Source organism: Ambystoma mexicanum, chromosome 9 (assembly GCF_040938575.1).
Source record: "Ambystoma mexicanum isolate Mex_15411 chromosome 9, UKY_AmexF1_1, whole genome shotgun sequence".
NCBI classification, from domain to species: domain Eukaryota; kingdom Metazoa; phylum Chordata; class Amphibia; order Caudata; family Ambystomatidae; genus Ambystoma; species Ambystoma mexicanum.
In genome coordinates, this window is record NC_090931.1 from 1,323,742,826 (window position 1) to 1,323,767,373 (window position 24,548).

Sequence of the window (24,548 nt, forward strand, 5' to 3'; positions counted from 1 at the left end):
TCCAGGTAAAACATGACTGTCCTGCGCACATCTAGTGTGTGTAGGCTTCTTTCGGCCATGCTAGTGGGATTCTGGAAAAAGGTAGGTAGTTCGATCGATTGGTTCACATGGAAATTGATGAATTTAGGTGCAAATCTGGGATGTGTGCGCAGAACTACTTTATCCCTATGGACTGTAACAAAAGGGTCTAGAACAGAAAGGGCCTGTAGTTCACTAACCCTTCTAATAGAAGTGATGGCCACTAGGAAGGCCATCTTGTAAGTAAGTTCTTTTAGACTTGCTTTATGCATTGGCTCAATTGGAGGTCTCATGAGTCTGGTTAAAACCACATTTAGATCACATCCAGATGCTGGGTGAGAAATGTGGGGGGGATGAAGCTTCTTAACCCCTTCCATAAAAGCCTTAATACGTATCTTCAACCATGACAACTTCTGTTGTGACGTGGTGTAGGCTGAGAGAGCAGCAAGATGAACCTTTAGGGAATTGAAGACCAACCCTGTGTCTAACAAATGGGTTAGGTACAGCACAATGTGTGTGGGTGAGCAATCGATGGGATTGACGCCCTTGGTATTACACCAGATGACAAACAGTTTCTATTTGCTGGGATAGCAATTGCGTGTGTTAGGTTTCCTAGCTTCCCTTAGAATGTCCATACATGTTTGAAGGAGCTGAAGGTGTCCAAACTCTGACCTCAGGTGCCAGGCTGCTAAGTTCAGAGTTTGTGGGCATGGGTGTAGGGTCTCCCACCTGTCTTGAGACATGTTGTACGGGCAGAGTAGTTTTACTGGTGGGGAGAGGGACATTTCCATTAGATGAGCGAACCAGGGTTGGCGGGCCGACATGGGGGCTACCAATATCATGGTGACTGGTTCCTGGTACATCTTGTGCACGATCTTGTTGAGAAGGGGGGGGGACGGGAGGGGGAAAAGCGTAAACAAATTTCCCTGACCATGTTATCCAGAGTCTGTTCCCCTTGGAGCGGTTCTGAGGGTACCTGGAGGCGTAGTCTTGGCATTGGGCGTTCTCCTGAGTTGCGAACAGGTCTATCTCTGGGAAGCCCCATTCTACAAAGACGTTGGACACAATGTCTTCGTGCAGACGCCATTCGTATTCTATGGGCAGTGGGAAATCTCTGCAGAGCAGGTGTGCCAGAAGATTGAGTTCCCTTGGAACGTGTTGGGACAACAGAAACATCTTGTGTTTGATAGCCCACATCAGATGTTTTGGGACAGCTTGGATAGCCCTGGAGAGTGTGTACCCCCTTGTTTGTTTTAGGTACTACATGGCTGTGGTGCTGTCTGTCGGAACCAGCACTGTCTTCCCTTGTAGTTGCGTCTGAAAGGCTTTCATTGCTTTCCATGCGCTGTCTGCTGAAGCAGGTGAGCCCCCCACCCAGTGAGAGATGCGTCTGTCGTGAACGTGGCTTCCACTGCAGGGGTGGTGAAGGTTTTCCCCTTCAGGAGGTTCCCCCTTCGACTGGCTACATATTGAGGGATCTGAAAAAGCATGTTCCCTCTCGTTGGAGGGGAAGACAAGGCCATCCTTCGTCCAGATTAGAGCCCAGAGAAATTGTTTTAATTGACTGGGGACTAGACTGGATTTTATCTCGTTGATGGAGAATCCCAGACTGAACAGAAGGTCTACGGTCTGTCGGTATATGGACACCAGATTCAGACTTATGTACTCTTAATTACATATATGTAGAATTTATGTTTAATGAAATTGAGACCCTAAATTCTTTTGGACCAAACGCACTTGATCTCCTAACTTCAATCATATGTCTCAAATGTTAACACATTTTGTCTGATAATTTGATCAGTTTGAGGTGTACAGGGGAAGCTCCAAACCATTCAAAAGAACGCTCTCCTCCGCAAGGCGACTGGCCCATTGGTTACAGGGAGGTCATTTCACGAAAATGCCAGGGGTAGCGGAAGTGACATCACACAACCCTTGACCCCCTGAGGACATCACAGGAAGTGATGTCATTTGACCCAACACTGAAGTGACATTGCAGGAAGATAAGGAATAAGACCTTTCGCCCCTTGACAAATCAGGAAGGGGCATCGCATAGCATTGTTCCTAAGTATACAAAGAAAAATATGGTTACGATATCACTGTGATATACATTTTTCATACAAGAATAGATCACCATCTGTATCGTTAAATTAGGCCCATATTACCAAATTACTGTGAATGCAAGCAGCCATCCTAGGCCAAATGATAATGATGTGTTATAAAGCACTTGCCCTTAAGCGCTTTATATAGAACAAATATACATACAATATCACCCACCCTGTGTTGGTACTAATTTATCGACCTCAGAAGGATGAAATGCTGAGTTTAAGTTTAAGACTAAACCAGGGACTCACCCCATGAAGTGTGCCTGAAATAAACCTTTGAGTCTAGCAATTATTTTATAGAATTCCAGAAAGACAAATTATTTGTTCCTATTCTTTCTTATTTAGGGTCCCTGCACAAAGTATTACAGTAGTGCAACCCCCTGTTTTATTTTTTTAGGGGTAGCAAGGGAGACCTCAGGGGTCGCAGTTGCGACACCTTGTCACCCCAAATGATGTCTGATTGGTTACCCATTGGATAACGAGTCCTCTTCAAAACACCATCGCCCATAAGTGCATCAACCACACAGCCCCACCCTACCTCTTGTAGAGAATAAGCAGAACCCATGCATCCAGACCCACCAGAACACCCTATTCCAACCGGCTCATAATCCCCAGAGTCAAACGAGCCAGAGTTGGTGGGGCAAGCTTCCCTTTCATTGCTTCGATGCAATGGAACTCACTGCCGTTTACCCTCAGAGCAGAACCACCACACCTCGCCTTCTAAGTTTTGAGGGCTTTTCAGATGTTTGTCTAATCGTTATACTTGTAATGTTTTCAATCTGCAAGCATGCTCTTTAAGACGCATGTAATTAAGTCTCTATCTCCTGTAACAGCGCCTCGATGCCCCCGGGCTGCATGTGTGCTTTATACATTTTAAATATAAATATACCAGGGTTTTCAGAGACTAGATGGGTTTTGGTATCAAACGGGTATCCTTTTGCAGATTGAGGTTTTAGCTCTCTGGGCCTGATGCTCCTGTATGGAATGCAGTACACTTTGTTCGTGCATTAAATATACGGTTTACCAAGTCATGAGTACCAGATGTTCATATGTATATGTACAGTTATTCTAGAGTCCTCAACTGCACTAGTATATACATGCTGCTCACCACCTTTTAATGTAGCATCAAATATTAGAAGGCTGAGTGCCATGTGAAATTCACTTTTTATATAGTTCACTACAAACTTTTAAAAAGAGAAAACGAAAGAATACATTTCTTAATCAACACACATTTAAAAAGAAAAAAAAGAATGCACAAGAAAATCTGAACCTCCTGAGGAGAAATAAGAAACTTCTGAAACGATTCAACAAGGGTCCATAGTTATTGGTGATAGCGAGTTACATCTTCATCTTTTCAGCTTATGGTTGAAATACTAGTCACTAATGTTTTCGCGCTAAAGTATACTAGATCATCTTAATTTCTACCATAGTACTTTACAATTTCTCAAGAAAAAAGTTAGGGCGAAAACTAATTTAAAGTCTGTGCCTTCTGCAATAATGTTCCACCAATCTTTCCCTTGTAGGTAAGGCCTCTTAAGGATTTCCAGTCCCAGATGAATCGTTCTTAAGTTCCTTAGTTTTTCATAGTATAGCACTAGGTGTTTTAACGTTTCTTTCTTTTTTTTGCAAAATCTGCACTCTTCGGGAGAATCTTTAACTTTGCTTCTTATGTTCATAATTGTTTTAGTTTTAAACAGATTCAGCCAAAATTTAAAATAAATATTTCTTCTTTTGATACATGGAAAGTTTTGGAGATATTTGGGGAGTGTTAAATGCTCGTTTTTCAGTCGCATTTTCTTTTATGCATCTGCAATTCTCTTTGGTCTTGATTTTCGCACCAATCTTGCTCCCAGTTTTTTTTTATCTTTTTTTACAGTGTTCGGATTCTGTATCAGTAGCACGTGATCTGTTTGTAGTTGGTTTAAGGTGTTTGTGCAAGTTTGTTTCCACATTTGCAATACAGATTTTTTAGGATTACTGCTGTCATTCCGGAGAATCCGATATTGAGGCAGATCGTCAGCTCCCAGGACTTTCCTATAGACTGACAGCATGTTCCACATCACCTTTGCGTTGATTGAAGTCAATCCAAGCTCATAACGAATACACGCAGTTGGAGTCCCCCTGGGCAATGATGGAACTTTTCCCCAGAATGTGTTCTCACACCAGGACCATATATCTGCCGGACAACCGAATATTGCCTCAGCACCAAAAATCAAAGCTGGGATGAGCTTCGTTTTATAGAATGCTATTGTTCAGAACTACACCTTGAGCTGTTAAGGCTTTACATTTCCAACAAATTTTCGTCACCATATTATCGTCATTTATGCTGGAGTTAATTATCACTCCTAGGTACTGGGTTTCCATCGCAAGACGTATTGGTTGATTTTCTAATTTCCAATTAAATTTACTCTGGTTTTTAGCTCCTACTAGATTTTGCAGTATCAATATCTCAGTTTTTGCTGGGTTAATCACCAGCCCATTTGCATCGGTATAATCTTTTAGGGCTGTTAATTTCCTTTGTAACCCAATAGGAGTTACGTCCATTAGAACAATGTCATCAGCGTATAGAATATAATAGATTTGGCTTCCATTTATTTTCGGGGGAAATGATCTAGTTTCGAATGCACTTTCAATGTCGGAAATGAAGGCACTAAACGGAGTGGCTCTGACGGGGCACCCCTGCTTAACACCTCTTGACGTTTTAATTGGGTCTGAGAGCGTTCCCTGCGAATCAAGTCTGATTTTTATGGTGGTGTCAGAATAAAGTTGTTTTATCGCAGCCAGCAAGCTCCTTAGACATCCCCATTTATTAAGTTTGGACCATAGAAGCGCACGATCGATGCTATCGAAAGCATGAGCCGAGTCTACGAAGGCTAGATGGACTTTTGTTCTTATCACATCCATTTTCAATAAGTTGATAAGCATGAGATTTAGTCCACATCAACACCTTTTACAAAACCAGTTTGGCAATGATCAGCCACACCTGCCTCTTTTATCCAACCTTTCAGTTGTGATAACAGTTGGGTTGCAAAGATTTTTCCCACAACATCCAAAAGAGCAATTGGTCTATAGTTTTTTGGATCTGTTCTTAATCCCTTCTTGAACACTGGTACGATGGTGGAGCTTTTCCATGAATTTGGAATTCTTTTTTCATCAATGATGTTTTTAAATAAAATAAAGCAAAACTCGGCCCATGCCTCGGATGTAATTTCAATGTCTGGTTTGTGAGGCCATCTGGGCCGGGAGCTAGAGATGAGCTCAGCCTTTTAATATTTTCCAGAATGTCTACCTTCTCGATGGAGATGTTGCAGGATGCTGATGTATTTCGTTTGCTGTACTTGATGTCGGTGTTCTTAGTAAATAAGTTTGCAAAGTGCTCAGTCCATATGATTTCCGTCACCATGTTAGTCTGAGTAGCCTGTTGAGGCGCTGCCAAGTTCTTTATCAATTCCCAAAACAGGCAACCATTTTTTGTTGATAGAATTTGCAGCATTTTTTCCGCATCATTTTGAACCATCATGGTTTTATGCATCCGCAGCCAATTTTTATATATTTTCTGTGCTTCTTTTTGATCTTTCAAATAGTCCTTGCCTGGATTTTTTTGTAACCTCCTGATTTTTTTTCTCAGGTCACGTTTTTTAGCAACTACCTCTCTGTCATACACATGGATCTTCTTAAAGTGGTTAATTTGAAAGGTTTCGGTATATGCTTGTAGTAATGCTGGACATTCAATTTGATCCATATTTTGTTTTTTGACCTGTTATCAAGTTTGTCATTAATATAATGTGTTGCTCATTTAATTTTAACCGATTTCTGCCTGGAGTACTAGTGACGTCATGATTCCATCTCGACTGGGTGTTCCTTTTTAGTCCTTGGATGGTGATTCTTATCAAGTCATGGTCACTATTTTGCATGCTGATTGCTTTTAGCAATTCAATGTTCGGTGTTAAATTATCTGAGACATAGAAGTAATCGAGGATCGATTCCGAGTTATTTCTCCAAGTAACATTGGGGGGGGATATCCCCTTTCGTGCATCTGTTTAACATCTTCATTCCTCGAACTTCCATCTCCTCTTCCCATGCAACAATCAGCCGTTTATTTTCTTGTGTTCTGAGTTTAACCTTGGAGGGACTGTTTGTTTTTGTAATTTTAGGCATTCCATATTAAGGTCACCACAGAGTATGATTTTTGCATTCTTCTCATTTGACAATATACGGTCTATTAGCTCTCCTATTAAGTCAAGGTACTCCCATTCATCTGAAGTGTCGTGTTGCCAGTATACATTTATTATATGAATTTTTTCTTTGTTCTCCTCAATCTCATTCCTTGTTGCAACAACAACATATTGGATATATGGGGTCACGTTAACAGAGTTTATTATTCTTATTCCTTGATTTAATTTTACGAGTGTCAATAACCCTGCCATTGGTCTCCCTTTTGATTGTTTTATAGCTGGGTTCCAGGCAGTTTCATAGTCTTCCACCAGGGGCTCGTTGAGGAGCCAAGTTTATTGAAGGCAAATTATATGCAGTGTTTCAAGGCCTCCAAGACTATTGTTAAACAGGTGCATGAATCCTCTTGTGTTCCATGCACCTATCTGTAGAGCGGTTAGTGTATTTCTCGGTTGCCATTATTTATTTTCTTGACAATTTAATGATCTTGCAACCCAATTCCAACTTGCTTCGTCATCGTTTCCCTCTTGTTTGTTATCGATCGTTCTTTGAGGAAGGGCTTCATTCTCTTTACAGGTAAATGTGATTTTGATTTGTTTTTTAGGTTGACATTTGTCCCTTGCACAAGGCGACATTTCATCGCCTTCTTCATGTTTCTTCAGACCTCTTTCAACCGTAGCTTTTTGATGGAAATTTTTGGTCCTTTGTACATTAATCTCTTCAGTTGTTTTTGGGTATTCTTGTTGCATACTTACAGATTTTATATGAGGGGCATCACCCCATGGTTCTGATATCCCAAAACCTAACTCTTCAAGGTCAGCAGACTGCTCTACAATTATGTCTCTGATAGCGCGAGAGTAAATGTGCAGCAATACACGATCAGCTGTTTCGTCGTGTATGAATTCAACTGTTTTGATGTCGTTCGTTGTTATTGACCGAAGCCGTGGGAGGTGGTTTGAGTTTAAGCACGTTCTCCAGCATGGTGTTTGGCATGGATTCACATGCTCATGAATATTCCCCGTCCTCAGGCTGGGAATCCTCGGCAAAGAAAAAATCAGTATCAGTTTTGTTTCTGATCTGTCTTTCTTAGTAGTAACCAATCACTGATCTCTGGGTCATACTACCCCCAGCCAATGACTGCCCTCTCCCTAAGCCCCCCCCCCCCTGGCAGCCATCCTCGGATGTTTACCGCACGTTCAAGTGTTGGGAGTCCTCGTGCTTTAGCTCTCGAGTTTTTGCTGCGTTTTTGTGGTTTTTCAGAAGATTTTCTCATTTTTTTTCGGTTTAATCGAGCCTCAAGCTCCACCGTTCTACTTCAGATAACGGGGACCCGTTTCGGAATTCTTCTATGCCCCTCAAGGGTGAAGTTTTCTTCGAGTTTACGCTTCTTGGAGGATTCTGGAAGATCTGCGGCCTACCTCAACGGACATGGCCCAGGACAAGGGAAGCTCGACGCCCGGATCCAAGCTGTTCAGGTGCTGCCCTGGATGCGGATTACAAAATGTTTTCAAGGAGGACGAGCATTCGCCATGTCTCTACTGCCTTCATGAGGACAAGACGCACGTGGAGAAGGACTGTGCGTTCTGCAAGAACCTTTCGGAACGGACCAAGCAAGATCGTTGTTCCCGCCTCGCCGCCTGGCTAGAGAATGGCACAGCAGGTGAGAAGGCTTCTAAGTCCTGTGAGGGCACCCCGGCGACGGGGGCCCAACAGAAGGCCAAGCACCGCGAGTCCGCAGGCACCGGGAGCGCCGAAAAGTCGGGCTTTTCGGCTGCGAAGCAGGGCAGACTTCCCCGGCACGTTCAACCACGAGCCAGCACTCTGGTTCGGGGAAGAGTAAGTCTGAGAACCCGGGTAAGCTGCTGGAGCGGGCCCGGTCGATCTCAAAGGGACCCGAGGGGGAGCGATGCGCTGACCCTCCCCCCAAGGCGAAGGCTCAGGACGCCCCTAAGGTGGTGAGGGCTTTGATCCAGCCGGCAAAGGCCTCTATCGAAGTGGTCGCTGCGGCCCTGGTGAAGCCGGCTGAGACTACGCCAGTGGAGATGGCCTCTGGACCCAGAGTATCCCTGCCACCGCGGAGGGAATCCTCTTTCCAGCCCATCGTTAAGACCCCCCGTGAAGACACCGGCGGAAAAAGAGGGGGGGGCGGTGGCCATTACAGACTCGGAATCAGCCTCTGAGGAGGATCTGGTGGAAACCGCGAAGGGCCTCAACGAGAGGTTCGAGAAAGTTTGATTCCAGGGCAAGGATCCTGCTGAGGAGATCGAAGATTGCGACGACGACGAAGGCCCGGTGGAGCAACCGTCCCTCCCGTCACAGCCATTGCCAGAGCCTCAGGATAACTCGGCGGCCATTTTGTTGGCAATCCAATCCTTATGTACTGAGATGGACGAGGTTACCACGGACCCTGACGGAGGATCCTGAGCCAGGACCGTCGGGAAGCCCTCCGAACAAGCGGAGGAGAGTCCATCCCGCTCCGCCCTTCATCCCCCTCGCCTGACCCTCAGGATGATGGGGGAACGGATGACGACGGTGGCGATAATACGACGGACATTCCTTCATCAACCCCCCCCCCCCTCGGGCCTCACCGCCCGATAAAATCGGGTCTTTTCTCGCCATGATAGCCAGGGTGTCCGAGCTCTTCCAACTCTGCCCGGAGGAACAGAAGAAGGAAGGCTTTCTTTATCAACGACGAGAGGCCAAGAGAAAGGCAGTCCTGGCAGTGCCGTTGCTCGACGACATCTGGGACGAAGGGCTGGCTGTCCTCAAGAACCCTTCTACGACGCCCGCCAAGAGGGACGGGTACGAGAAGAAGTACCGGGTCCCCGACGCCGCCCCCTTGTGCCTCAGGGTCCAGCCTACGCCGGACTCGGTCGTCTCGGCAGCGGCCAAGAAGAAGGCAGCGGGTGCGGCAGCATCAACTTCCACTTCCCCGCCGGACAGCGAGGGCAAGAAGTTGGACTCCATGGGACGACGGGTCGTTTCGTTGGCGGCGGCCACGATTAAGGCGCCCAATGTCTTGGCGATCGTAGCCCGTTACGACAGGGAGCTTTGGTTCAAGTTGGCTCCCCTGCTGGACTTCCTGCCGGACGACAAGAGAGCGGAGGCCCTACAGATTCTTCAGGAAGGCGAGGTGGCGTTGGATCACACCACAACTGTGGCAACGGAATTGCCGATACCGGATTTTGCCAGATGGGCAACGGGGTTTGCCTACGACGACGAGGGTGGCTCAAGGTGACGGACTTCCGCCAGGACGTTCAGACCAGAATGTTGGATATGCCGTTCGACGGCAGCAACCTTTTTGGGAAGACGGTGGATGAGTCGCTCCAGGCCATCAAGACCGACTCGTAGACGGCCCGGGCCCTAGGGGTACTTCAACGACAACGGCCCTTTTCGGAGCTCCAGAGGCAGATAGGGTGCCTCCAAGGGATCCAGCGGTGGCTCTTCTACATATTGCCAGGCAGACCGCTCCTCGTCCCAGGAGGCCTACGAAGGTCACGGCAAGCAAGGAGGAACCCGCCGTCATCGTCACGGCCAAGGCGGCAAGGCCTCCTCCAAGCAGGACTGAACCGGCCGTAGTGTCGGGCCCTCACCGAAGCACCCCGGTGGGAGGCCGGCTGATGAAGTTCGTCAGCGTGTGGGAGTCCATCTCCACCGACCGTTTGGGTGCTGGACACCCTGGCCAACGGACACTCGCTGGAATTCCAAAAGAAGTGTCCTCACATTCCTCCCGTGGCCAGGAAGGAGACTCGCGTCCCTCAACTGCTGTTGGAGGTAAGGGCGATGCTCAAGAAAGGTTCCATCGAGCTCGTCCCCAGGAGGCTCCGGGGCTCCGCAGTGTACTCAAGGTACTTCCTCAAAAAGAAGACAGGCGGTTGGCGCCCCATCCTAGACCTGCGTCGGTTAAACAAGTACATCAAGGCACAGAAATTCAGGATGGTCACCCTCCAGCACGTGCTGGGACAGCTGGAGGAGGGCAACTTCCTATCGTCGTTGGACCTGGAGGATGCTTACTTCCACATCCCCATTCTAAAAGGACAGAGTTTCTCAGGTTCGTGGTTCAGGGACGCCACTACCAATTCAGAGCCCTACCGTTCGGATTAAAGTCGGCACCCAGTGTATTCACCAAGTGCCTGGCACCAGTGGCGGCGCGGCTGCGCCTGCAGGGGATCCACGTCTAGCCCTACCTGGACGACTGGCTAATCCGTGCAAGGACAAGAGAACTTGCCGTCGAACACACGGCCAGGACCGTCCGGCTGCTCACGGAACTGGGATTCGCCATCAACTACTTCAAATCCCACCTGGTTCCGTCGCAAGTAGCACTGTTTCTGGGAGCGAAGCTCGATACAGTGGGGCAATTGGCCTCCCCGTCGGAGGAGAGGACGAAGGCCATTTTGGGCAAGGTGCAACGCCTGCTAGCCTCGGATGTGGCCAGGGTGAGGTCCATCAAGTCCCTCCTTGGGATGATGTCCTCATGCATCTACCTTGTACCCCTTTGCAGACTTCGGATGCGTCCGCTACAGGAGTTCCTCGATGCCCGCTGGTTTCAGGCGGCGGGCTGCTTCGAAGACAGGATCCCTCTCGACGAGGAGTTCCGTCGGACGATCCTAGGTGGGGTACCTGTGCGCACCTCACGGCAGGCACAGACTTTCAGACCCCGGCGTTTCAGGAGACTGTGACGACGGAAGCCTCCCTGGAGGGTTGGGGGGGGCCCACACCGGAGATCTCCACGCAAGAGGCCTTTGGCTCCCGGAGGAGAGGTCTCTCCACATCAACATTCTGGAGCTTCGAGCAGTGTTCTGGGCGCTCAAGTCGTTCCTTCCGTCCCTCAAGGACAAAGTGGTGAGGATCTTCACCGACACCACCACCATGTTCTACATACGGAAGCAGGGAGGCACCAGATCCCAAACCCTATCCAAGGAGGCCCAGGATCTGTGGCACTGGGCCGTCGCCCAGGGGATGTTTCTGGTTCCCTTCCACTTCGCAGGAATAAAAAACGCCATCGCCGACTCACTCAGCAGGGAGCTGCGCTCGTGCCACGAGTGGGAACTACGCCAGGACCAGGTGGATCGGCTCTTTCGACGATGGGGCAAACCCCGGATCGACCTGTTCGCGACGGCGACGAACTCGAAGTGCCAGAGGTTCGCCAGCAGGTTCCCGCAGCCGAGGAGCATGGGCGATGCTTTCTCGTTCCCTTGGGACGGCCTGTTTCTATAAGCGTTCCTTCCATTGCCGTTGCTGCTCCGTCTCATCAACCAGCTCAAGAAGTCCAGGTGCAGAATGATCCTCATCGCACCGGCGTGGCCGAGGCAGATCTGGTTCCTGGACCTTCTGGACTTGTCAACGTCCCCACCAGTCAAGCTGCTGGCGGATGCGGATCTTCTCTCCACAGAAGGAGGCGCCATTCTTCATCACAACCCAGAGTCGTTGAACTTGCAGGCCTGGTTCCTGCAGCACTAGAGTTTGGAGGGTACGATATCCCGGCTGACTGCAGAGAGGTTCTTGCAAAAGCCAGGGCGTCCTCAACTCTCAAGTGCTACGGACATAAGTGGAAGAGGTTCTCTTTCTGGTGCCGTGCACAGAAGATTTAACCCTCTGCGGATTACGGCCCCTCAAGTACTGCCGTACCTACTGTCGCTGGCCAAAGCTGGACAATCTCATCAATAAAGAGCAGGCGTTCTGCAGATTTTGTCAACAACAAGAAATCACTGAAACATTGAGACATCTACTTACCGAATGTGAATTCCTTCTACATTCTCGCGTCAAATATTTTAAACATCTAACTGAACCATTTGGGGTCACTACATCTGACGTACTATGGAGAACCATATACTCTGGGATATCAACAGCTGTGTCAATTGGGGCAATGGCCTTTCTAAAGGAACTGAAGCTTGAACAAATTCAACCAGAATAACAATATGATTAACATAGTATTTAACAAAAAAAAAAATAGTGTCTTCAGAAGGTGTGACCCCTCGTTAAAAAGATATGCACATATACTTGTCATATATCATTTATGTTCGTTTGTTTATGCTTATTTCTTTTCTTTTATCCCTTCCTTTTTTTAAAAAGTTTTTATACCCTAATTCATTTATATTGAAAAGTTGTATATTTCAACTATATCAATAAAATAAAAAAAAAAGCTGGACTGGCTCACGCCTCCATCAAAGTACATCTGGTGGCCATCTCCCGATATACCAGAACTACGGGACGGGGCGTCCTTGTGGTCTCATCGCCTGGTGAAGGAATTTATGAAGGGACTATACCGATCGTTCCCGCCGGTGAAGGCTCCAGCCCCGGCGTGGAAGCTTAATGTGGTGCTGTCCAGGCTCATGGGGGGCCCCATTCGAGCCTATGCATTAGGCGCCTTTGAAGTTCCTGTCGTGGAAGACAGCGTTCCTCGTGGCCATCACCTCCGCACGACGAGTGGGAGAGATCCAGGCCCTATCTTGCAAGCCTCCATACTTGACTTTTCACGACACGAGGATGGTGCTGAGGACGCACCCCTCCTTCATGCCCAAGGTGCCGTCGGACTTCCACCTCAACGAGCCCTTGGTGTTACCAGTTTTCTTCCCGTCGCCTTTGACGCTGGCCGAGAGGACTTTGCACTCGCTGGATGTAGCTAGAGCGCTGAAGTTCTCCGTGGACCGCACAAAGAGTTTTCGGAAGACGTCACAACTGTTTGTGAAGTTTGGAACTGTGAATCAACGGAAGGCTCTCTGGAAGACTTCCATTTCCAGATGGCTCTCCGGCTGCATCATGCACTGTCACCGGTTGGCAAACCGACCGCTGCCCGGCCGTCCGAGAGCCCATTCGACCAGAGCGATCGCTGCTACCACGGCGGTCCTGTCTGGTGTGCCCCTGCTGGACATCTGCAGGTCTGCTACGTGGAGGTCGACGCACACCTTCACAAGATTCTACAGCGTCGATCGGGACTCCAGGTAGGAGTCCAGGGTCGGCCAAGCAGTGCTGCGCAACCTGTTCGCTTAAGGTGAGCCTGGTGAGGAGGTAAGAGATGCTTAATGTTGAGTTGTTGTATTGCTTAATGTTGAGCCTGTTGCCACTTCCCGTGGTTGTGCATGTGTGTACTGCTATGTATTTTATTACTGAGCATGTGAATCCATGCCAGACCCCATGCTGGAGAAGGAACAAGTTACTTACCTGTAACTGTTGTTCTCCAGCATGGTATGGCATGGATTCACATGCGAACCCTCCCGCCTACCCCTCTGCGGCTCTTCACTTGGTCATGCTGCCACTTTACGTGCTACCAAATCTGAGGACAGCTGCGGGGCCCGGGGCTTAGGGAGAGGGCAGTCATTGGCTGGGGGCAGTATGACCCAGAGATCAGTAATTGGTTACTACTAAGAAAGACAGATCAGAAACGAAACTGATTCTTTACCGAGGATTCCCAGCCTGTCGACTGGGAATATTCATGAGCATGTGAATCCATGCCAGACCCATCCTGGAGAACAACAGTTACAGGTAAGTAACTTGTTCCTTGTACCTGTTTAAAATGAGGCCACCATTGGATGAAAAATTCCGTTCCAAGAGGAGACAAAAGTTGGAGATTATATCCTGCTTTTTTTTTTTGTCGACAACTTTTGTTTGTCTGATGATAATCTTTTGTCATCCCTCCAGTCCTCTTTAACCTTTTCATATCATGTCGAATCTCTTTCCTTGTTCTTTAGAATCGTTTTACCGCCCATTGCTTCTCCATGGCTCTGCTCTCTGAGGTTAGGTTTTTCGCTTTGGGATTTATCCTGCGTACATTCTTTCTTCTCAACAAGTTTGAAGTTATCAGGTGCCCATCTTTCGTCAAGTGTCGCGCATCTCTTTTTTTGTTTTCGTTTTTGCTTCTGATATCTGAAATTGAATAGTCTGCCTTTTTTCTTTTTCTGGTGTGACTTCAATTATACATATTCTCGGCTGGTTTATTTTTTCATGTTTAGTCATCGATTCACTGCTACTGTGCAAACCTAACAGCAGGTTTTGCTCGTTTTCCAGGTCTTCATCCATTACTCCATCTTCCTCATTTGACTCGTAAGTAGATAGGTTAGCTAGTTCTTCTATCATTAGCTTGTTATCCTCATCACTTTCATGAGCGATCACTTGTTTTTCCTTATTTATCTCTGCAGGTAGAGATTTTGCAGTCGGGGCTACGGACTCATACGTCTGATGGATTGGTGAAGGCTTGCTCGGAGCAGTTTGAATCGTGACATTTAGTGATTTGATGTTCCTTAAAAACTTGCACAAGTTTTTATTTACTTTTTTTATTTGGCATATTTTTCGTTTTTTTACTCTGTTTTGTTGGTGTTTTATTTATTGGTCTTTCTTTGCTTAAATTTTCCTTTTTGTTTTTGTCAAAAATTGCGAACGTTTCATTTTTTTCAATTTTTTCAATTTTTTTCCGACGTTTGCTGTGAATTAGTGTCCTGATTACTTTCAGCCTGTCCCATTTGGCCCTCAGCATTTGCTGAGGTTGATGGCTGGCTTGGTTCGGTCTCATCCACGATAATTTCCCGCTCTTTTTCCTTCTCATCTGAGGAGTTCATGTCAGCCACACCATGTTCGTAATTCTTATTGAGATTTTCCAAGGAGCCTGGCACAACACAGTTGGGCGTTGATGAAACCCTAGTTGCAATTTCAACATTTTCTTTTGTTCATTAACAGATCGCGGACTAGTTTGACTTCTGTCCTCTTGTATTTGCTCCTTATGCTTTGCTTTCTCACCACTTGTACCGCTGAGGGATGTAACACCCACTACAGATTGTTGCGGATGATTATCTTCATTAATCATTTGTTGGTTTTTTAGGATCGTTATAGCTTCACGCGCCAGCTCAGCTAGAAGCCGTTTGTCATCTGCACTATTTTTTAGTTGGTCCTTTATTTGTGCAAGAAAGGCTTCATTGTTCCCCAAGTTGTTTACTGTTTGATTTTTCATTATTTTTTGTTCAAGGTCCATATTTATTAATTTGCCATATACCGACGCCATTAGGGTGATTTGATCTTTAAGGCTCTCGTTCAGATGTTCATATAGTTTTATCAGTGGGGCTACTGTTATTGTTAATGCGGATATGATATTGGGTCTCAACTGATTTATCACCTGTTCAACTAATTCGTAACAGTCTGTCTGTAGCCCGCTTACACCTTGTATATTGCCATGTTTTTTCGTGTAAGTTTGTCTCCCTTTATAAGAACCTTTTGTGGGTCTTGAGTCATCTGAGTCTGGTGAGCTATCTTCACTTGTATCAGACGAGTCAGACACAGGGCATCTCCTTTCGGCGTTCACTTGCTTTTTTGCTTCCATCACTTCGATGTGTGTGGGACTTTGCTCACAGAACCGAAAAAGGCGCAGTACCTCCACTCAAACGAAACAGAGTATGGTCACAGGGCTGGAACTCGACATAATTTGTCTACGCTTATTGGGGCGGTAAGGGTTTTGCTGAAGACTTTGATGTTCCACTCTTTCCCCCATTAGTTTATCACATGTGACTGCGTTTGTTTCATTTACATTCGTGGCAAATTTCTTACTCTTCATTTCCAGCAATTTTTGTTGTTACTCAAAGTCGGCAAAGGAGTCAGCTTTGCATTAATATTTTTACGGTCTTCAATTAGCTTGTCTGCCAGGAAAAGCAAATTTCGCCTTTCATTCAGTGATTTGCTTTAGGATTTGCTCCCGACTGGTAGCCATCCTGAAAAATATGTTCATTTGGTGCTGAGAAGACTTCATCTCAGAATTCGGGGTGTGGTGTCCATGACTGACAATTTGCGATTCCTGTCTTATGTAGGCAGGTCGTCAATATTTAAACATTGTTCCTCCTCACAAGTGGCATGATCGTTTTTTTGAAGGCTTAGGTGTTTTTCCTGAACTTTTTTATCTACCTTCCCATCATTTCCAAAGTTATGTACTCCATTGCACTCAAGTTACTCTCCAAGCGAGTACTCTCCGAGAGGGTGGGGGTGCTGTTAAAGGACCAGTCATAAATGTGCCACTTTTCTGAGACACATCCCGATCCACGGCAGCTTTTAAAGCTTTTGAAGCAGGATATGTGTTTATTAGTGTGTGTCTTGTTGTCTGTACGTTTACTTCCCAGACATGCCCCAAGCCGTCTCAGCAAGCGCCATCAGTTGAGGCAGACACTCCCCCACCTCTCACCGCCGTGAGTCTCTGTGGGCTCAGTGGGCTGTCCGACCTCGTCAGATCAACCAGTCAGCAGCCTGAGCAACAGGACGCGCCTGCGCCGCTGCACCCGCTGCCAGCTCCTCCCACCCATGAGCAGCCCACCACCGGCACAATCGGGACGGCAGCACCCAGGCGCAGCTCCAGCACGGTAGGCCCGGGGGGGGGGGTTGGATGACTTTTGGGGTGCTTTGTTTACCAAGTCCAAGTAGATCAAATCTATCGAATCCAGATGCTCGGCTGCAGACAGCGTCTTAGCGTCACAACCCGCTTGTCCTTGCATATGGGGGGAGGGATTCTGTTGAGATGTCGCCATTAAGTGTACACAGGCAGCGGACATAGTGACAGCAGGTTGATCAGAAATGACCCCCCTCCCCCCCATTCAAACCACGTACCATTTGATCCGTGGATGTTGATGTTACAATTGAAGTAGTCAGTTTGAGCAGGTGCTGAATGCAGCCGCCTTAGCCTTGCTCGTAGTAGGGGAGTCCGTGGTCGAGAACAGTTTGCGGTGTGGTAAAGTCCATTGTCTACCACCTACACCACTGCACACTCCCACACTCCGTGTGAGTAGGGGGTTTTTATCGGGATACTCCTCCTACCACCAGTAGAGGTACTCCACAACAATCCAGCAGGGGTCCAGCCACATAGAACACTCCCAAACACTCACTTACTAAACGCAATAAAAACAAGTAACTGAAATTCACTCTATAGTGCAAACCACATAGAACCGGCTCCCAACAAACCTCAACTTCATTATATGTAAAGCTACAATATTAGTCCTGTTCTAAAAACTAATCTCGCCTGTAAGCCTAAAAATGTATAGTTGCATGTAATGTCCCTCTCCTGTAATGCAATGATTATCATTTATATCCAGATTACGTCAGACGAACTCTCAATCTAAAGTGTATTGTATGTATTGCATATGCACGTATCGCATATAATGTACCGGTTATTATGTTTGCCAATTGCATGTAAGGAATTGGCGAGCCCCAAATCTCAAACCGTTTATTTATTTTATTCATTTATATTTGTAAAGCGCCTGGCAGCCCGAAGGCATCGTGGCGCTGTTTCAAGAATGTGACTTAGTTACAGGGTTTGGGGTGGCATAAATTATACATTGTTAACAGGCAGTGTTGCAATGAACATTGGTGATACATTGTTAGTGTTCTAGTGGTCAAATGCCTTACAGGTAGGCATGACGAGCGAGCGTTTTATGTGGAGATATGCAGACGAGTATGCTCCTGCTGCTCGCTCCACCTTTAGGCTAGTGTCTCATATTAGATGGCCGAGCCCCGCGCCAAGTTTGCACCAGCTTTCATATATTCACTAACACCGCACCCAACACGCAGAGCTGCAGATCTAGCGTTGCTTTATTACTTAGTCCTTTGATAACGTTGTAATTTGCCTGTAATCATAAATGTATCGTTGCATCCGTGTCCTCCTGTTTATCTTATCTTAAGGCTACATTCTGCTGAAATCCCAGATATTCTTAAACGCTTGGAGGCCAGGAGAGGGTATTGTGGCGCTATACAAATTCTATAACATACAATAAATGCATATATTTAAAAAAATAAGACGTGTGCAAGCCCTCAAAATTACTTCCGGGTGTTTCTATTGTCTGCCTTGCCATATGTAGTAATGCCAATATCGCTGTAGGCTTGCCTTTGATTGTCTTTGTTTGAACCACTTACATGATTTTCTATTGGAATTCCGGCCGAATATACTCGCCCTTCCAATTGCCTTGTCTGGCTTTTGCTCAAACAAGCGCGTGCTGTAGTACCAGAATTGCCCGATAGAGGTCCCTTGCTTGCGTTCTAGGCTTTTACTAGAAAGCAATGGAGGGACCTCCTACAGGATATGTGATAGAGAAGCTACAGGACCTTCAAACATTTTTCTGTTTGCGCGCATTCAGAAGCAAACGGAAACTGGTTTTGACAGCACAGCAGCTACTGCCAGGAATCCCCGAATCCTCCAGGTCCTTAGGAAAATGTATAGGGAGGTATGGCTCTCGGGAAAAGGAATTATCTTTCGCAACACACAAATCTCCAAATAGACCGTGGAGTTCCCATTTAGGAGCATGAGAACGGACATATGGCTCCCACAAAACCTATTGCGCGTTGACATTCATTCATGTAAAGTGGGTCACACGTACTCGATCGCTACTGCCACAGCCCAGCATTGATTCAAGGGACATCTGTCGGGAAATGCTGGAATTGCAACAGGCTATTTTCTTAGCTGAACCTATGTAAAGAAGGTAATTGAAAAAATTGCAGAGGACGTTGCTGCAAAAGAATTTTAAAATTCGATTTGAAAGAACCAAAAGGATTCCTCGTTATGCTATTTACTCGTTCAGGTAGACTGAAAAATAAAATGCATCATGAAATGAATGCCCCTTGCACACTCGTATACATTGTGTGATCCTTTGTGGCACAATATGAAGGTCTGTGGGAAGGCATTTAAAAGGACTGGTGCTCAATTTGCTCACTATTCTACTTTTATAGACCTGCAGCGAAGGCCAAACTGGGCGTTATGGGCCCTGAAGACCTCGCTCGGGCCAGGGCCAGGGCCTTTTAACGAGGTATGAGACACCATAAAGCCTGGTACGGCCCGAGCTGCAAGTCTATAAAGCTATTATAGCACCCTCACTGTTTAATTAAAGTTGAAAAAATGAGACGTGTTTAATTGAAGTACAAAAAATTGCAAAATGCTATATAAATGTTGCAGACTTTTTTTGTACTTCAATTAAACAGGTTTCATTTTTTTTTAATAAGGTGGTGGAAGGTGCTAGGGTGGGAGGAGTATGGTTCTAAAAGTGGATTCAGGTGTGGGTATGCTTGCCCCCTGTTTCAATTAATTTTACTTCAGGTGTGCTTACCACCCCCCACTCCCCTACTACACAAATGTTAGGCAGTACCTACTCCACACAAATGCAATTAAATAAACTTCTACAAGCTCAACATGAACATACATTCATTTAACAGCCAATTCATTTACTTACCTTTCTATGCCCTTTTCCTCCATTGCTATTTTAGGCTCCACTGAACGTTCATCAGTGCCTGCACCATTTCCTTGGTAAATGTAAAGTTCTTCATGCGTTCCCTCTTGCGCTGCACTGCAGCTCACGTCAGCCTCTTTTCAATTTGAAAAGCTTTCATTTCCTTTCATTATTTCAGGTCGGTGAGCCTGACACTGGGAAAGCGTTTCCTTTTGCTTTCCTTGCTTTCTTTCACTTCTGCGAGCCTATGGTTGCTTTGGGAACGTGTATTTTGGAACGGAAAGTTAACTCTTTCTGTTCTGGAATACACATGCCAAGCAACGCAACCACTTTTCTCCGCTTCCCGCCCGCCGACAGCTTTGCGAGGTAATGTAATTCGTTGCAGCCCAAACTAAGGGCTAGACCAGTGCGTATAGCCCGCAGATTGACCAATCCCCATCACAGAACACTCACTAGGGTGTTCTAATATGCATTACCCCACAAGTGGTGGAAACTGAACAAATGTTGTGGGGCATCGCACATGGGGTATGGGGGGGGCAGTGTCTGAGGAGGTTGGGTTTAGAGGGGGGCGGAGCTGGCAGTTGACCTCTGATCAAAGGAAATGTCCAAAATAATAGTTTTAAGCGGCGCAATTTCTTTCATGCTGCTTCCTTTCCAAACTATTTATCAATTCCACTTTAAACCACTTCCGTGGCACTGGTGCACCCAAAATATGATATAATTTACAAGTTTTGAGTGACTTTTTCTTGATAAAATGTCACCCAGAGCAGTGAACAAAGGGCGCAGACCCGAGGTGTACCCTCCTGGACCGACTGGCCTAGGTAAGAGAAACATTTGGAGGCTGTGGTACTGTTAGCCTACCTGGCAGGTGCAAAACAGCTTTGCCTAACAAGCGTCCTGGATGTGTCAGAGACCTCACTCCAAGTATACCAGTCTCCTCAAAAGTGACAGCAGAGACCCCTTCCCAGCTCTGTTGGTATCCCAAGCGAATCTCTTGTACTAAGGCAGTCAGAGTGAGCAATTCCACAGGTCTTCGAATGTTATCAATAGGGCTCAAGTACAGAAAAAAGTGTGGGGGATCATTAACATGGGCCCAGTGAATGAACGTATTCTAAAACGTTCCTTCATCGCTCCACCCAGACCTAACATGGTGGTCCAGGGACTGCAACCTACGGACAGGCAAGCCCTTTTGTCCACCCTCCTCGCAGGCCACAATCGCCAGACTCCTCGCTCAAGTGTTGGGGAGTCACCTTCGGCGATCTCTCGGCCCCTGGCACCTGGACTCGACAGGAGCCACATCAATTGGTTGGAGCTGAACGCCATCTGGCTGGCGCTCGCATTCCTACCAATTCTCAGGGGCAAAGTTGTCCTCATCCAGACAGACAACTCGACCAGCATGTCCTGCTTCAACAAGCAGGGGGGCACCAGATCCCCTCCTCTGTGCAGACTGGCAATCAGCATGTTGGAGTGGGCCCTGGAAAACGACATCTACCTCACGGCAGTCCTCCTCCCGGGGGAAGCCAACCTGCAGGCGGACAGGCTCAGCAGGTTGGGAGCAGACACTTGCGAGTGGCTGCTAAACGACCTCATCATTCAGGAGATATTCAACAGGAGGGGTCATCCCCACGTGGATCTCTTTTCCACCTGGCACAACAAGAAGTGCCATCAGTTCGCCTCCTGGCAGGGACAGGGCCCCGGCTTCCTAGGCCACGCATTTCAGCTTCAGTCGAACGGCATGAAGGCTTACGCCTTCCCGCCCTCTCCGCTGATTCACAGAGCGATTTTGAAAGATCAAGGAGTCTCGGCAACTTAACATCATTCTAAAAGCTCTATGGTGGCCAGCCAGGCCATGGTTTTCGGAGCTGCTCAGCCTCTGAGGTGCCTCCGATTCACCTCCCGACAGGCCTAGCACATCTTCTGGCGCAACAGGGGGGCAGGGTCATCCACCCCGCCCCACAGAAACTAGCCCTCACAGCGTGGTACATGAGCAGGTAACGCTGCGGCACCTCTGCCTCTCACAGGCTAATCTGGAAATCATACAGGGCGCAAGGAGCAAGGCTACCAGGGCCCAGTATAAAAGTAAATGGACCAGATTCTGCTACTGGGCAGTCTCCAAGGAAATCAACCCTGTGGCATGTTCTTTGGACGACGTGCTCTCCTTCTCAGCACACCTCGCCCTCTCTGGTGTGCAGATGACACCTGCCGTACATACCTCGCAGCCATAGGGGCTTACAGGAACTCTGAGGAGGGGATCTTCTCCTCCAAGCCTATCGTCAAACATTTGACGGGGCTTGCAAGGTTCTACACACCCGTCAAGAGGCTGCACCCTGTGTGGGACCTCAACATAGTGTTGGTCACTCTAGCGCACAAACCTTGAGCCAATGGCTTCCGCGGACATCAGGCTGGTCACCATCAAGATAGCCTTGCTAGTTGGCCTCACCTCGGCTCGTAGAGTCAGCGAAATACAGGTGATGGTCGCCTCAAAACCATATACTAACTTTCACAGGGACAAAGTAGTCCTGCAGAGACACCTAGCATTTCTGCCCAAGGTGCCATTTGCTTTCCACTTGAACGAGGAAATGGTCCTTCCTACGTTCTTTCCCGATCCCAAGGACGAAGCACAGAGGGTGCTGCACTGCATGGATGTCGGGCGTGCCCTAAAATTCTACTTGGCCAGAACCAGGGGCTTCCTGTTTGTCACTTTCAGAGGCTCAAGACCGGGCTATCAGGCCTCCAAGGCCTCCATATCTTGCTGGATGGTCTCGGCCATCAAGGAAGCGTACGAGGGTCAGCATAAGCCGCTCCCGGACAACAAGCACGCCCACGGAGTCAGGGCCAAGGCAACGGCCATCGCATTCCAGCGCCATGTCCCTTGGCAAGTCATAAGTAGGGTGGCCACTTGGGCCACTCCCTTGGCTTTCTGCAATCCTTACTGTTTGGATGCTGGCTCTAGATCTGATGCGGCTTTCTGACAGGCGGTTCTCAGGAACCTCTTTGCTTAAGGAGGGTCTCCTCTCCACCCTGGGGCTACATTCAGTTGTAATCGCCCATGCAGTATGGAGGAAAGGGGACTGGACGTAAGAGTAATACTCCTACGTCCCGTCCCCTTTCCTCCATACTTATGGGACATTCCTCTGTCTCCTGTCCCGTCCCACAGGACGTAGGGGTGTCCAGACATTTGGTCGACTGAAAACTGGTCGAATGACATTTGGTTGACGCAATTTGGTCGAATTTTTTTTTAAATTATATATTTATTTTTCGGGTTTTCGTTTTTTAAAAAAAAGGGGGTTTGGGGGGGACCCCCCCCAAAAAAAGGGGTGAAAATAAAAAACAAAAAAATTCGACCATTTGGTTTTCGACCAAATTGGTTCGACCATTTGTCTGGTCGACCAATTTTTTTGTTTTACCAAATGTCTGGTAACCGACATAGGAATGCCCCATAAGTATGGAGGAAAGGGGACTATGGACTAGGAGTAAGGTGGTCACTACGGTGAGTAACCTGGTTATTATAAGTTACTCACCGTAGTGACTAAAGTACTCTTAGTGCTTAGTCCCCTTTCCTCCATACGTCCCACCAACACCCCCCCCCCTAATAATAATGTTATCATTAGGCATGTTAAATCTATTGTCGATGCGTCAATGAGGACTGAGGTGTGGTGGTGGAGTCAGGGCAGCGCATGCGCCCTGGGACGCACTGCCGCACGCCTCTAAATTTAAAGGGCAAGAATGTTTTTTTTTTTCTGGTGAAAAAGGTTGTCTCCCGTCCCTTGGAAGGGACGCACATGCAGTAGGGAGGAAAGGGAACTAAGGACTAAGAGTACGTTGGTCACTACGGTGAGTAACTCCTGATGACTCGAACATGGTGTGTAACCTGTCTCCCCATGGACCACCTTCTACATCAGAGAGTATCTCTACCCCTGGTCCCCCAGGTTTTCCTCCCCCAGAAAAGTTGGACAAAATAATGCAAAGAATGTCATGCTTTGTAGACTTCTTTGACTGCGGCCCTGATCAACTTTCCAACCTTCAAGGGCCCACACAAGGGGAGGCAGCTACAGACCAACCTGTTTCCAAAATACCACGATTACACACCGTCCTGGGCTGGACGGTGCCTCACAGGACACTTCACAGGGTCTCTACTATATTGACATTTCAGGCTCTCAAGATCTTAATTCTCAAGGGGACCAATAAGATCCTGACACGTTTTATGTCATCATACAATCTCCAGACCATGACCAACCCGTTGCCGACTCCCCTGTGGATAATCAGTTACAGTACAATGAGCTTCTCCTAAAAGCTGCCGAACATTTCAAAATCGATACACGAGGCGCAGGAGGATAAAGACTTTGTAGAAGACATCCTTGGGGATACAAAGTATGCGGTACAGTTTATACGCTTCCTGCAGTCCATTCAGAGGCGCATTCAGCCTTCTCTACTCACCCCCAACCTTACGAGAACAGTTAACCCCCCTATTGAGAATGTTCAGGCCAGCCCCCTCCAACCCATTATACATCAGGGGTCAGTTAAAGCCTGACTCTTGTAACCACCACACGAAAGAGGGCGGGCATGCCCTTAGCCTCTGCTGAGGCCCCTGCTGATAAGGAGAGCAAAAAGATATATACACTGGGCAGCAAAGTAGCTTCCTGGGCTGCATGCCAAGTAAGAATCACAACTAACACCACTCTTGGATAGTTACAACTGCCATAAGTGGGACGAAATGCTACAACAAATTGAAACCGTCCCAGAGCCATTTAAATTACAGCTCATGAACACAGTGGCTGAGGGTAATCAGGTGGCTAACTGCATCCTGAAAAATAACCTGGACGCGGCAGATAATGCAGGCCGTATGATAGCAGAGGGCACTCTTATTAAATGACATGCCTGTTTAAGACAATCGGGCTTTGACCTGGAAACTCAAGCCACCCTATGTAATATACTAATTGAATTTAAGCGCTTAATTTTGGAAAGCGGTCGAGGACACAGAAAAAGTGCTAAAGAGTAAAACACCCTTAAGTCTGTTGGACAGTTAACAAGCCCTTTGTTCAAATAGGCGCGTTCAACACACGCCGATTTCGAGGAC

At 47.3% G+C, this 24,548-nt stretch overlaps 1 protein-coding gene across 35 annotated transcripts in view; it reads left to right on the forward strand.

Moving 5' to 3' along the window:
• Nucleotides 1–24,548, forward strand: part of CLASP1 (cytoplasmic linker associated protein 1) — a 2,584,612-nt gene that overhangs the window by 293,635 nt on the left and 2,266,429 nt on the right. For 2 of the 35 annotated variants that reach the window (XM_069616725.1, XM_069616726.1), the window contains exon 1: nt 16,555–16,624. The exons of the other annotated variants lie outside the window; for them this stretch is intronic. The gene's annotated coding sequence lies outside the window, so the exon portion shown is untranslated. Of the gene's footprint in view, nt 1–16,554; nt 16,625–24,548 lie in introns of those variants that run through there. 35 annotated transcript variants of the gene reach the window in all.